Source organism: Lissotriton helveticus, chromosome 4_1, assembly GCF_964261635.1.
Source record: "Lissotriton helveticus chromosome 4_1, aLisHel1.1, whole genome shotgun sequence".
In the NCBI taxonomy this organism is placed as follows: Eukaryota; Metazoa; Chordata; class Amphibia; order Caudata; family Salamandridae; genus Lissotriton; species Lissotriton helveticus.
Window position 1 is genome coordinate 1,625,085,079 of NC_136063.1, and position 12,884 is coordinate 1,625,097,962.

Here is a 12,884-nt window from a genome sequence, read left to right on the forward strand (position 1 = left end):
CTGAAATGTAATGAGAACAAGATGGAGAATATTTTCTTTGGGAACTTCCCTCCACAGTTCTGGCTCTCTTTTTGGCCAGGTGAGTCTCCCCCGCCTACGCCTCAGGGTGGCCCGGTACTAAACTTAGGGATATGGTTCAAGGACAAGCGGTCCTTTGGGTCTCAAATTTAAAAGTCTGTAGGGAACATGCTTTGGGATTTAGAAAGCGCTAATGAGATTCTTACCGCTACTACCTGTACCTGCTAGGAAAACGGTCATCCTAGCCTTGATTATGTCTCACATTGACTATGCCAACGCGTTATATGCCGGCTTGCCAGGATACCCTCTCAATAAATTTCAGGTGATCCAGAATGCGGTGGCCCAGTTGCTACTCAACCTCCCTAAGAGGGCTAATGTCATGCTGCATCTCCATGGCCTTCACTGATTGCCTATGAAAGAAAGAGTGAAGTTTAAGTCCCTGGTGATGGTACATTCTACTTTATATGGTAGTGGACCTTCCTACTTGGAATCAAGATTCAGCTTCCACATTCTGTCTAGGTAACAGCGATCCTCAAATAAGCTGCTTGCTTGCACTCCTAGAATCCTCAGAGAGAGAGAGAGAGCCAGTGGCAGATCACTGACCTGCTTGGGTGCCGTGGCCTGAAATCAACTCCCTTCTGACCTACGAGCTATGAGTGATTCAGAGTTTTTTAGAAAGAATCTGAAAACCCCACTCTTTAATTAAACTGTGCCTGCTCCTCCTAACCGCCCTGTAGGGGACACGTCGGGACACTCTTTGGAGTAGCTGTGCGCTCTATAAGTGCTGTTATAATAATATGTGTCTCTCTCTCTCTCACAAATAGAAAAGACTTTGGACATGCATGGAATAATCTAACATTGTCCAAAAGACGGTTGAGTTGCCTATCATGTGAGTGCTCTTGCGCTGCAGCTCCCTTTTACACGTGAATTCCAGCCCTGTGTCTGGTTGACCTATGCTGCATGACTGACCAGGATATAGAGTCTGGAGGCTATGCCTCCAAACTCTCAATCATACTACCAGTACCACTAGTGAGTTGGCCCATCTATATTTCAATATACTAATAGAAACTGTATCAATCCTAGTAGGGATATAAAATGTTGTAAATGTTGTAGTACTTGTATAGCGCCCGAATCACCCCACATGGGGTCTCTCCGGCGCTTGTACGCATACCGCTGTGAAACCCTTCCTGGCTTTTTTCCTGTGAGGTGCCCACTCCTGGGCACCCCCAAGGTGCAGCCAGGCTTCCTAGCGCTGTTGGGGCCGTTGTGGAGATTACCAGGATTGCACCTAGTTGCCTGAATGCCTGATACAGATGTCAGGACTAGGCACCTGAATCCAGGAGACATCTTCACAGCAAATCTATGCCTACAAATCCAGCTATTATGTATGAGACAGTGGCAGAGCCAGGGAGGGGGGACATTTATGGTTGTACTACCTGTCATCCTTCCAGGCTCCTGCAGCCACCACTATGTGTGCCCCCATCACCCAGTCACAAGATGATTGTTTTTCAACTTGGAAAGGGTGATTCTGGTTGCTAGGATCGACCCAGTCTTATACTTAGTTTGACTGACAGTACAGGCATGACCTATCACACAGTCAAGAACCATGGTGTTTGTCTAGCAAGTCACGTCTGTACTGTCAATCTCACTAAGAGCCTGATTATAAGTTTGGCAATGTAGGAGCCCGCCAAACCCGTGGTTGCACCGCCTGCCAGATTACGAGTTTCCTTGTGTCTGGTGGGCTGGTTTTGGTTGTTCCACAGGGGTACCTCTGAAAATTGGCACCCCAATGGGAACACCAAAAACAGTCCCTTTATGGCATGTTGTGCCCCCCTGCATGCATCCCCATGCAAATGGGCAACAGTGGGCCCTGTAGGGCTCCCTGACTTTGTTTCTGGACTGCCAGCCTTCTCATGTAGGAAAAACCTCCATGATACTACTGGCGGTCTTGAAACTTGTGATAGGCATGGCAGTGCCGCAGCAGCACCATCAGCATACTACTGAGGCCCTGACAGCCACGGCACTGCCGGGAAACAGTAGTTTCCTGATGGCTGCAGCAGTGCAATGGCAGTCACACTGCCCCACTTGCAATGGGGCGGTTGCAACACCGGTACAGCGGTGGCTTGATTGCCACTGCCAGGCCCCACAAGTCTGTCGGTTCTTGGACCGCCAGACTTGTAATTAGGCCCTAGGTGTGAGAGAGGGGTGTGGTGTTCTGTAACCTGGTATCATCATCATCTGGAATGGAAGGAGCTCCAGAATGTGTTGGAGTTGATGGTTGGTGACAGGACATAGTGGACCTTCCTCTGGCTGTGTCTGTGGACGATTGCAATGTACTTGCAATAAACTTTTACATTTGGTGACGACTTGAGGATTCAGACACCTGCAGCTGGAGACATTGTAAAGTTTTAGCCCTAATACAAATGTTTTTTTTGCGCAAGTACAATGGAGGATAGCGTTTTAATTATACTGCATACTCTAGGTGCACTCTTACCCCTCACATGGAGGTGATGGTTGTTTAAGGGTGTGCCAATGTAACAATCGCTGCACTGTGAGCTCAAGAGACGGCACAAGAAGATGACTGCGCTGTGAGCTTAAGAGATGGAGATTGAGACCGGCATCATGGTATTCTGAGGAGCTCAAGGGAGTTGCCGACAGAGACACGCTATACTGTGCACCAACGTGTGGTTGCCTCTGTTTATGCCTTGTAGTCAACAAGACATGATGAGCTGCAGCGTGCCTCAACACTTTGTTGCCTGGCAACCTTAGCGGAAGTCTAACAGCCATTGGAGGCTAGTTCTGTATCTCAGCTCTGGATAAAATTAACAAGCTTACTTGGCGCCGCAACAAGAGTTTGTTTTAAGCTTGGACAACTACTCCTAGTCATTGTTGCCTGCGATGACGTGACAGTTCCTTCGGCAGTGCACACCTAAGTGTGCTGGTGGGGTGAACAATGGTGTGCAGCTGAAGCACATCTTTGGGGCAAGCCCTTGTGCGCCCGTAGTATGTCTTTGAGGCATGACCTGACATCTGTGTGGTACTGTGTGGTACTGTGTTCCCTGTCATTTTGACACAATAGCCATGCACCTGGTATTCTGCTGAATTCCTGAGAATTGCTTAAGGCCATTATATTGACCACAACCTTCTTGGGTCGTGAACTACTTCTGTTCTGCTGTGCCTGTTTGCTTCACCATATTTCCTTTCACTTGCCATTGCCTTTATATGTCATAATTTTTCATTCTGTGATCTGGTTATGGGTATTGGTCCTGAATTAGGTGATTATGGGGTCTTTTTATCCGCTAGATACTGTTACAACCAAACATAATTACCGTTTATTATCAGTTTGCCTATTTTGTGCATCATGCACAACGTCACACTGCCTCCATTTTTCCTGGCATCACCAGGTGACCCACCGGTACCTTGGTTGAAATGCAAGAAGGTGTTCAGCCATTGCACAAGGGTGTGTGGGACGTCACTAAGGTTGAGGAGGTGTTCGAAGATCTTCCAGATGTATCTAATGCTGATGCTGCAAATCTTAATGACTACGAGATTTGTCGAAGAAAATTGTACTTGCATTATCTCCCCAAATTGAGCACAGTGCTCGAGCGTTATCAATTTGGGAAGAGGATGCAAAGACAAGGAGAGTCAGTGGAGCAATATATAACAGAGCTTCGTAGGTTGGCTTCAACTTGTAATCTTGGTGGCAACTGCAAAAACTTCTGAAGGAACATTTTATGTTGGGGTGTTCATTAAATAAAGCAAAGGAAAACATGTGGCAGAAGGACAACCCTTCTTTGCAAGAAGTAGTCACAAATGCTAAGTTGTATGAACATTAAAAAGTGTGTGTGGAGATTATTAGGAACAGCAATAGTGGCAGTGAGATATCTGACAATGTAGTGGTAAAAATGGTTCAAGATAAATCTACTAAAAGCAAAATAGCGCAAAGAAAAACTGCAACCAAAACCACTAAAATGTTTGGTGGTTATGTTTCCAATGTGGGAAGGTTGGCCATATGGTAAATTTTAAGAATTATCCTGGGTGGAAAGTTATATGCCAAGTGTGTGGCGAGAAGGGCCATTCGAAGTGGTGCATATCCACCAACAGAGCTAAGAAAGTATTTAATATTGGGTGTGATGATGATTATTACGATCTTAATAGATCAATTGTGGAGGTTACCATACTGCAAACGAAAGATAATATGCCTGATGGACCCTACGAGACCATTCTTGCTGATTGGGCACAAAGATGACACTCATTTCCAAGTCTTTGTTTGAAAATTAAGTTAAAACTGTTGAAACCATATGGGAAATTAAAGGGATATGGAGGTGAACCCACTAAGCTACTAGGGTAGATTTGGGGCACTATTGAGTTTAAGGACCGAGTAGTACCAAGTAAAATCTATGTTGTGATCAAGTGAGATTTCCTCATTAGTTTCACCAACATGACTTAAATGTATATCTTGACCCTAATTAGGATCAACTGGTGATGATGCATGAGAGGAAAAGTTTCCTGTTGTTTTCAGGAAAGAGTTGGGTTGTCTCAAGGAATATATGCACTTGATTAAGCTAAAAATGAGGGTTCAACAAAAGCTGCCGAAGTGCGAGGGGTTCTAATGCTGGTAAGGTAAAGCATGAAGGTGGAATTGGATAAGTTGGTGGATAATGGCATCAATCATCCAGGCAGTTGAAGCTTTGGAGTGGGTCGCACAAGTTGTGATGGCAGGCAAGGCCATTGGAGAGGCCAGACTGTGTGTGGATCGGAGAACTCAACAAATCAGTTGTTGTGGACAACTTACCACTTCCGAATATCAATGACATTTTATGTTTTCTTGATGGTGCCAAGCATTGTTCTTCTCTCAATTTGAAATTGGCATACCACCAGCTCAAGCTTCATCCTTCCTCCCAGGAACTAACCACTTTTGTCACTCCCTTTTGCACCTTCATATTTCTGAGGATGCCGTTTGGTTTGATTTCTGCGACATCGAATTTTCACAGGGACATGGAGAGCATTTTGAAAGGTGTCAAAGGAGTAAAGGTCTATCAGGATAACATACTAGTTTATGGTACTAACCATGGAGGGCATGCTGAGAGGTTGTGCGATGTGCTGAGTAGATACAGGGGATTGGGCTTACTTTAAAATCTGGGAAGTGGAAATTTAATGTGTGCGAAATAGAGTACTTGGGCCATCTGATCTTGGGCAATGGCATTCGACCCAAGATTGCCTTGGTGTGTGCCATCAAAAATCTACCACCACTCCAAGACAAGGAGGAATTGGTAAAATGTAAAGATATGGCCACATTTTATAACAGGTTTATGTCCAGATGTGATGTGAGAACGATGTGCATGAGGACTTTACTTGGAAATAGGAAAGAGTTCTAGATCTTGTGAGAGAGAGTTTAAGGACATAAAGGAAAGCTCGGAGGGTGCATCAGAAATAGGCAGATTTGACGTTAGGGATGAGACACAGATTATGACCGATGCCAGTTCTAAAGGATTGGGTGCACTCTTAATTCAGAGGTCCGGAGGTCATGACAGGACAATTCTTTCCCTTTCAAGAGGCTTAAGGGATGCTGAGGTTAACTACTCAGTTGTGGAAAAAGAGGCATTGGGTGTTTTGGGCCTTAAGGAAACTCAGAGAATGTCTTTGGGACAAATGTTTGTGGTCAAAACCGATCACAAGCCTCTTAGGAAGTATATTCTAAAAATGGCAATGACTTAGTTTCACATCGCATCTGCAAAAGAGTGGTTGCCCTTCAGGAGGTTAATTTTGAGGTGTATTATGTGCCTCGTGTATGCAGTTCTGCTCAGGCCTGGAGCACTTTGTTTACCAGGCTGCATCCTTCCTTTCAGAAAGAGGGGGTCTGCCATTAGACGCACAGTAGGAGGTGGAGCCAGCATTCACCTTGCCAGGCACAGCCCTATTCAGGTCGAGGAGCTACCCCTCCCTAGTACTCAATGCAGATCTCTCTATTCAACCCAGGTCTGACTCAGCCTGCATTGCCCCTCTAAACCCAGACAGCCAATACACATAACAGCAGAGCACACTGGAAGTCTTACGCAAGAAAATACCTACTTTCTAAAAGTGGTATTCTCAAACACAGAATGTTAAAACCAACTTCACTAAAATGTGTATTTTATCATTCTGACTTCAGGCATACTAAACTCGAATTTCTACCATGTTCCCTGAGTCAGATAGGTCTATAAGATGTAATAGCCAGTCTGCCCATTCTAGCCTATGGAGAACAGGTAGCCTTGCAGCAGTGAAAACAAAATGGAGGGTGATTCACTACCAGGACATGCTACACATATCAAGCCATGTCCTACCTTACACACACAATGCACCTACCATAGGGGTGACTGCTATGATGCTAAGGGAAGGGTCAGGGGCTGGGAAGTGTGGGCACTTCAAAGCCAAGATGGCAGTACTGGACTGCACGCAGACACTGCAGAGGCAGGTCTGAGGTACACTTTAAAAGCTACTTCTGTAGGTGGTGCAAACCAGCGCTGCAGACTCACCAGCAGCATTTGGGTTACCAGCCCTGGGCACACACAGGCCACACTACTAGGGACTAACAGGTAAACCAAATAAGCCAATCAGGGATATACCAATTCACAGTCATATTTACACAGGCAGCATTTGCGCTGTGGCGCTGAATGGCAGTGGCACAGCGCCCAGAGCATCTACTACCAGCAAAAACAGAGGAGACAACAGCGAAAAATGGAAGGGAGACCCACGCCAATGGTGCCAGGTCTAACAGCAGATCAGCTTAACACAAGAAAATATGTAAAGCATTTAGAAGTACAAAACAGTTAACAAAATCTAAAGCACAACACAGTAAAAATCCCACTCCAAGTTTAAAAAATGGAGAATATGTTAATGAACATAATTACACTGAAATGACAACAATAAAAGGAACCAGAGACATGAATTTTTAAAGTTTTAGATAAAAATAGCACCAGAAAGCGCAAATCGCCCCCCTTGAGTAACTGGTAATGCTAGACCAGGACAACTGTAAAGTATAAGGCTGACCATGATAGAGCATGGGCCAGATACAGTGACCAAGTTCATCCCGATCAGTAGTTTTACTTGAGCCACCACTAAAGCTACAATGCAAAACATGTCTTTGAGTCTGCTTCTGAAGCCTGGGTAGGGAGTTTTAGAACGGCCTACTCAACGTGCCAAAATATCCCTTATGCCAGGTCAAATCCTTCCTTTTTAACACTCACAAGTTACCTAAAAGGTAGGCCCCAAATGTCCACAGGACAGGGTGTATGGCTATTGAAAAGGTAGGAAATGTGTAGTTTATGTTCAGTGAAAAAGCTCCGAAGACGTGTTTCACTGTGATAAGCTGGATCTCCCATAGGGGAGCAAGGGGGTATATTATAACACCTTATAATACCTAACTTTAGTTTGGGAGTAGCTAGAAAAATGATCCAAGGACTTATTTTATTAGTAATTTTAAATCTAACTTAATAGTGAAGTCGAGCATTATTTTACTATTTTGAAAACAACACTTTCAGAAAGCTGTCAGTTTCCTGTCTGAGCCAAATGTACCTTTCGGACAGTGTTCTCTGTCACTCGGGCACTAAATGGCTCCTTGATTAGGTGTGAAGTGGCTCCCAGAGCTGAGGGAAAGGGAGAGCCATTGACCTTCCCCGGCAAATTGGCAAGCTGGACTGTGACCTAGTACTTAATCAACTTCAAAGGATGCCTAGCCTGTCACAGGCTGATGTAGTTCATATCTGGGCTGGCCATCTTTATTGTCCTGCCAGTCAGCCAGGCACCAATCCCAGTAGGAGAGGAGTTGCCCCAGAGTGGTTTTGAGTGACAACAGGAGACGGATTACCCATTATTGTAGCCACACCTCTGGGTGGATACAGGGAGCTCTGCTCAGGAGAAGAACGGTTCTGCCCTCTTGGTTTTAGGTAAAGAAGAAAACTGTGGAATAGTTTACAGAAACACAGAGAAGAAGTGCTGGGAACTTTTGCCTCTGTGGCCAGGAATTTCCCCCACCTATGGGTTGGCAGTGGGCAGTGGGCATAAATGTAGCACCCCAGTACCATCCTCAGAACACTGCTGGACTTATGGAAGAGAGAATAATGACTGCATCTACAGTTGTGATCTGTGATGAGAACCCCCATGGCTCTTACTGCTCCTACTTGTACCCAAGTGCAAGAAATGGACTCCAGGAATCAATCAGTTGGCTGGCCTCCTGTTAAGCTTCATGGACACAAAAGCTACAAAACTCCCACTTTCTTAAAGAGACCAGCTGGCCAGTTCCCACTGGACCTGCCCTGTGCCCTGCTGGTGGCTTCTAACTCTAAGTGGAGCCCCTATGTCCTGATGCCCTTAGATAAGTCTCAGGGGCACATGCATCAAAGGAAATTGCATTCGCAAATGGTGCAAATCGCAAAATTCGGCCGTTTGCGAATGCAATTCCCATTTTTGGGATGCATTAACATTTTTTTAATTTTCGCAATTAAAGAAATCGCAAAATTGCGGGTCAGGCTGATTTGCATATAGCCATGTCTGAACTGGGGTGACAGAGTGGGCTAAAGAACGGTGATGGATTAAACCCAGATCTATTGACTGGGTGTGAGTGTTTGATTGGTTCAGATGCTCCGTCCATCACCACCCCCTTTTGTACCGCTTTTGGCCGTCATAAGTGTGGCAGGGTATGCTCAGACGTGAGTCCCTTGCTCACTTTCCCACTGGATTCAAGCAAGCCGGGCTGAAGACGGCTGTAATGCCAGAAACCGGTCCTCGGAAGCTTGTTTCCGGTCCAGGGAAGGCATGGCTTAGCAGTTCGGGCTGGACTGTTCCCATGAGGCACAGGGTCAGACTGATTTGCATATAGCCATGTCTGAACTGGGGTGGCAGAGTGGGCTAAAGAACGATGATGGATTAAACCCAGATCTATTGTCTGGGTGTGAGTGTTTAATTGGTTCAGATGCTCCGTCCATCACCACGCCCTTTTGTACCGCTTATAGGCAAAGCAAGCCACTCTGAAATATATGAATTAGCCCATTATATCACACATGTGACCAGTACAAGCTGGACGAACCATCAGTGAAGTGACTTTCATATTCCAAACCCCAAAATAACACATGTCCAGTTTTTACTGGCTTAGTGAGACAGAGCAGCCTATCTGAATTAAAGTCAATTGGCACGGGAGCATAGACATGCTTTAAATTACTCGAGCCCTGTTAGACATACTCTCTCTGCCTCTTTTCCATCTTCCTCTGCCACATTCTTCCTCTGCGACCCAACCTTTTTAAGAGTTTTGCTGTTTGCCAGAGTGACTGCCATCAACAACTATCTTACACACAAAGGGGCAATGGGTCAGTCCCCACTGCATCCCCTGCCTCCGACAGAACTGCGTCTCTGCACAGAGCCAGTGGATGCTGGGATATGTGTTAGCCTAAGAAAAAATCCAAACAACATCTGGCTCTCTGCCGGGGCACAGACACAAAGTTCTGTGCGACAGCAAGAAGTCAGACTCTGTTTGGATTTCTTCTAGGCCTAGGAAAAAAATCAGTAAGCATCTGGCTCCTTGCTGAGGTACAGAATTCTGTATCACATACATGTAAAGTGTTTGAAGGTTGTTCAGAAGCCCACACTGCCCAGAGCCAACAAAGAAGCTGTGTTTTACATGATCACTATGTACTGACCATGCGTCACTTGATAATGGACACTCAAATGAATACAAAATTCAAGAGATAACAGCAAACATACCATTTCTTTTCCACACTTCTCCTGATTAGAACAGTCCTCATATATGTAAATATAGACCTATTGTCTGGGAAAGGAATGGCCCATGGGAAGTGTATGGAATTAGGTGGATTTTTGGGGTGCGAGTAGATTGGGGCAGGACACCTAGGGAGGACTAGCAACACCAGCCATTTCTGAAAACTACAGTCCTAGGCCGTGTGGATGCCACAACATTTGTCTACCCAGAATGCCCTGCAAATATCAAACTTTGGTTCAATAAACAGAATTCCCTGCTAGAGGGAAAGTTAGGCAATTTGTGGGAACAGCAAAAGACCCACCAAACAGTATTCACACACCTCTGCCAATAATCAGTACCTCTCGGATACGGGTGGGCCTATGGTACTGAACAGGAACTGGCCAAAACAGTGGTCGTGAAATTGCACTATCATTGAACTACTAACGTGGTCTTTAACAAAATGTAAAGGTCAATGGAGAATCAACTAATCTCTCTTATCGGCCAGAGATAACTCATATGAACTCAAAATTAGTTTTTATTTAGTAGCTCACAGTGACTATTCCAAATTGATTTAATGGTTCAGCTGCCACATTTAAACAATATAAATATATTATTTCAACTGTTTCGGAGTACAAGGAATGAGAGGAATAAATGTTACACGCATCAGACTCTTTAGGCCCTAACTTCAAAGGTATCAGAATGTATGATGCTGCAATGTTTCACATGGAATTAGTAAATTCTGCAATGATCAGCAAGACTATTATGCAAAATTACCGCACTATTTATTCCCAGACATACACAGAAAAGGTCATTACTTTGAAAATCAATGTTTTCCCCTTCATTTGCACAGGTAATTCCTGAATTCAAGGCCTTTATCCAGGGGCATATTCTCCCTGATTTTACGTAATTTACCACATTAGTCAGAATACTGAATTCGGGAAGAACGTCCAGTGTCGACTCAAAATGTGAGTTCCGTGTAACTCAAAAGGAGTGCCTTAGATGAGAAGCACTCACGCTGATGGCGTGAAAAGAACTGCCCTCCACCAACTGGCATCCACTGACCCCCTGACTCCTTCATTAGCACCTGCAGACATTAGAGGGCCGACACACAAACTCCTGGAGTTTAACCGTGGATATTTTCTCCTGTGTGACCTCTCCCAGGCCTCTAGAGAATTGACTACTGTTGAGAAAAACTCTGGCTGCTGTATGTTTTCATGTGTGGTTTTACCACATTTTACCACTTCGATGCATTATACTTTACACAACTAGATTTTCCAATGAATAGGAAATTCTGCATGCATAAATCTAAAGCAAATACGAATCTGCACACTACTATTTTTTGTTTCAGCACGAAGAAAATCGGTTTACTGATAGAGAAACTCTTTCCCTACAACGATGTACACCATGGGACTGCCCTTCACAAGATAAAATATGTGTGCATTTCCATAATGGCCGATTACCTGCAGGCAGTATGTGAATCTCCACACACAGCAGAGTTTAAATTGTTCATCATCTTTTGTAGGGAGGCCGACCCAGAAATGTCCCCAAATCTGACCCCCAGTCCAGATATGCAATTGGAGAAAAACTAACATTTTGACAGAATTCCTACATAAAGAATTGGCAAATCTCAGCCAGTCCTGAATCTGTGAACCATGATCCCTAATGCAAGTGAACAAAGTAGTCAGTAACAGCCGTCCTTCGTCAGTCACTGTCATTCAATTCAGCGATTGATATGATGAAGTCATGTGTGTGCAAAGTCAGTTCTTCACTATTAATTGAGCGACATATTATGTAATACGGTTTATTTTCTATGCAGGTAAACACACAGAGAAGTTGCTACTAGGAATAGATAAAACCTCCACAGCTGCCGAAAACTCGACTGCTATTTGGTAGGTGGTGCGCATAGTGGGAACTGCTACCTATACATGCTGCATACCAGTGTTTAATTTGAGCCGGTGGTGGCAAGATGCGCCCACCGCTGCTGTGGGCCCCCGCAACTTATTGTTTTACCGCTAAAGCACTTCTGTACGCATAGGTAAGTATCCGGTAGGCGTGTACGTTAGTCTGTCCAGACAAAAGAGCATACGTTCAAGAAATATTCACGAGACAATTGGTATATTCTTGGGCACTTTTTGTGGCAGCGTGTATCGGTCACGAGCATCACAGAATGACCCTTCTTTTAAAATGTAAATGGATATCACATTCAAAGCAAACGCACTTAAATGTTTATTTACATAGTAACTATCTTTCCACCCCGTCTGCAGCGCGAAAAGTCCAGAACACATCACTAACGTACTAGGCAGAACGAAAAGCGCAGAACACATCACCCAATCACCCAAAGGAGCCACACAAAAGTTACTTGCTCAGCTTCATAAAGATCCAAAGTTTGTTCGTGGCGAACTTTTACGCTGTGCTTGCAAGAAAGAGTGTCATGGTGTCTTAGTCGCGTGCGCCCTGAGGGCAGACAGTCGTGTCGGTAGGACATTAGCATTCTATTTGGGCTCGTGTGTTAAGAAAGGAGCTGCTGTGTGCACGCACGGTCGGCTGTCTGTGCTAACTGCTACCCGTGACTATCTGTCTACATTGCCTGCACCTGCAAACGTCTTACCTCTCAGAAGCCGCATCCTCTTCAGAGGGCAAGGAAGGGTTGCCAACAAGCGGCGGTACTTACCAGCGAGGAGGCTGGGATGCTGCGATACTGCGTCTCTCTGTTCACTGGGGCAGGGTCGTCTGCTCTGCTGCTGCTCCGTGAACCCGCACTACTTATCTAGCGAGCAGCTGCAGCAGTTGTCATAGTAATGCATGATGCAAAAAAAAAAAAAAAAAAAAGTAACCCAACTCGTGCAGGGAGGTCTAACCTTCGCCCTCGCTGCCGGACTGGGCGGTGATGCAGATTTGCTGCCTTTCGAAATCTCAGCAAGATAGAATGATAGTTACAAAAAAAATAATAACTTTTTGTTTTTTAATAAAGGCTGGGCGGGGCTTCTGTGCTGGTCAAAATCGAACTCTCCAAACTCTGAAAGAAAGGCCGAAACAACATTTAGGTTGAGGTTAGGGATGTCATAGGCCAGTAAAATCCGTAAAGCGGCAATTCCACATGCTTGTAGAGTGGTGAACGAAAGGGTCCACTTGTAACAGC

At 45.0% G+C, this 12,884-nt stretch overlaps 1 protein-coding gene across 2 annotated transcripts in view; it reads right to left on the reverse strand.

Moving 5' to 3' along the window:
* PPP1R17 (protein phosphatase 1 regulatory subunit 17) overlaps window positions 1–12,540 on the reverse strand; it is a 143,118-nt gene extending 130,578 nt beyond the window's left edge. For both annotated transcript variants that reach the window (XM_078685872.1, XM_078685871.1), the window contains exon 1: window positions 12,417–12,540. The gene's annotated coding sequence lies outside the window, so the exon portion shown is untranslated. The remainder of the gene's footprint in view (window positions 1–12,416) is intronic.
* Window positions 12,541–12,884: the final 344 nt, after the last annotated feature.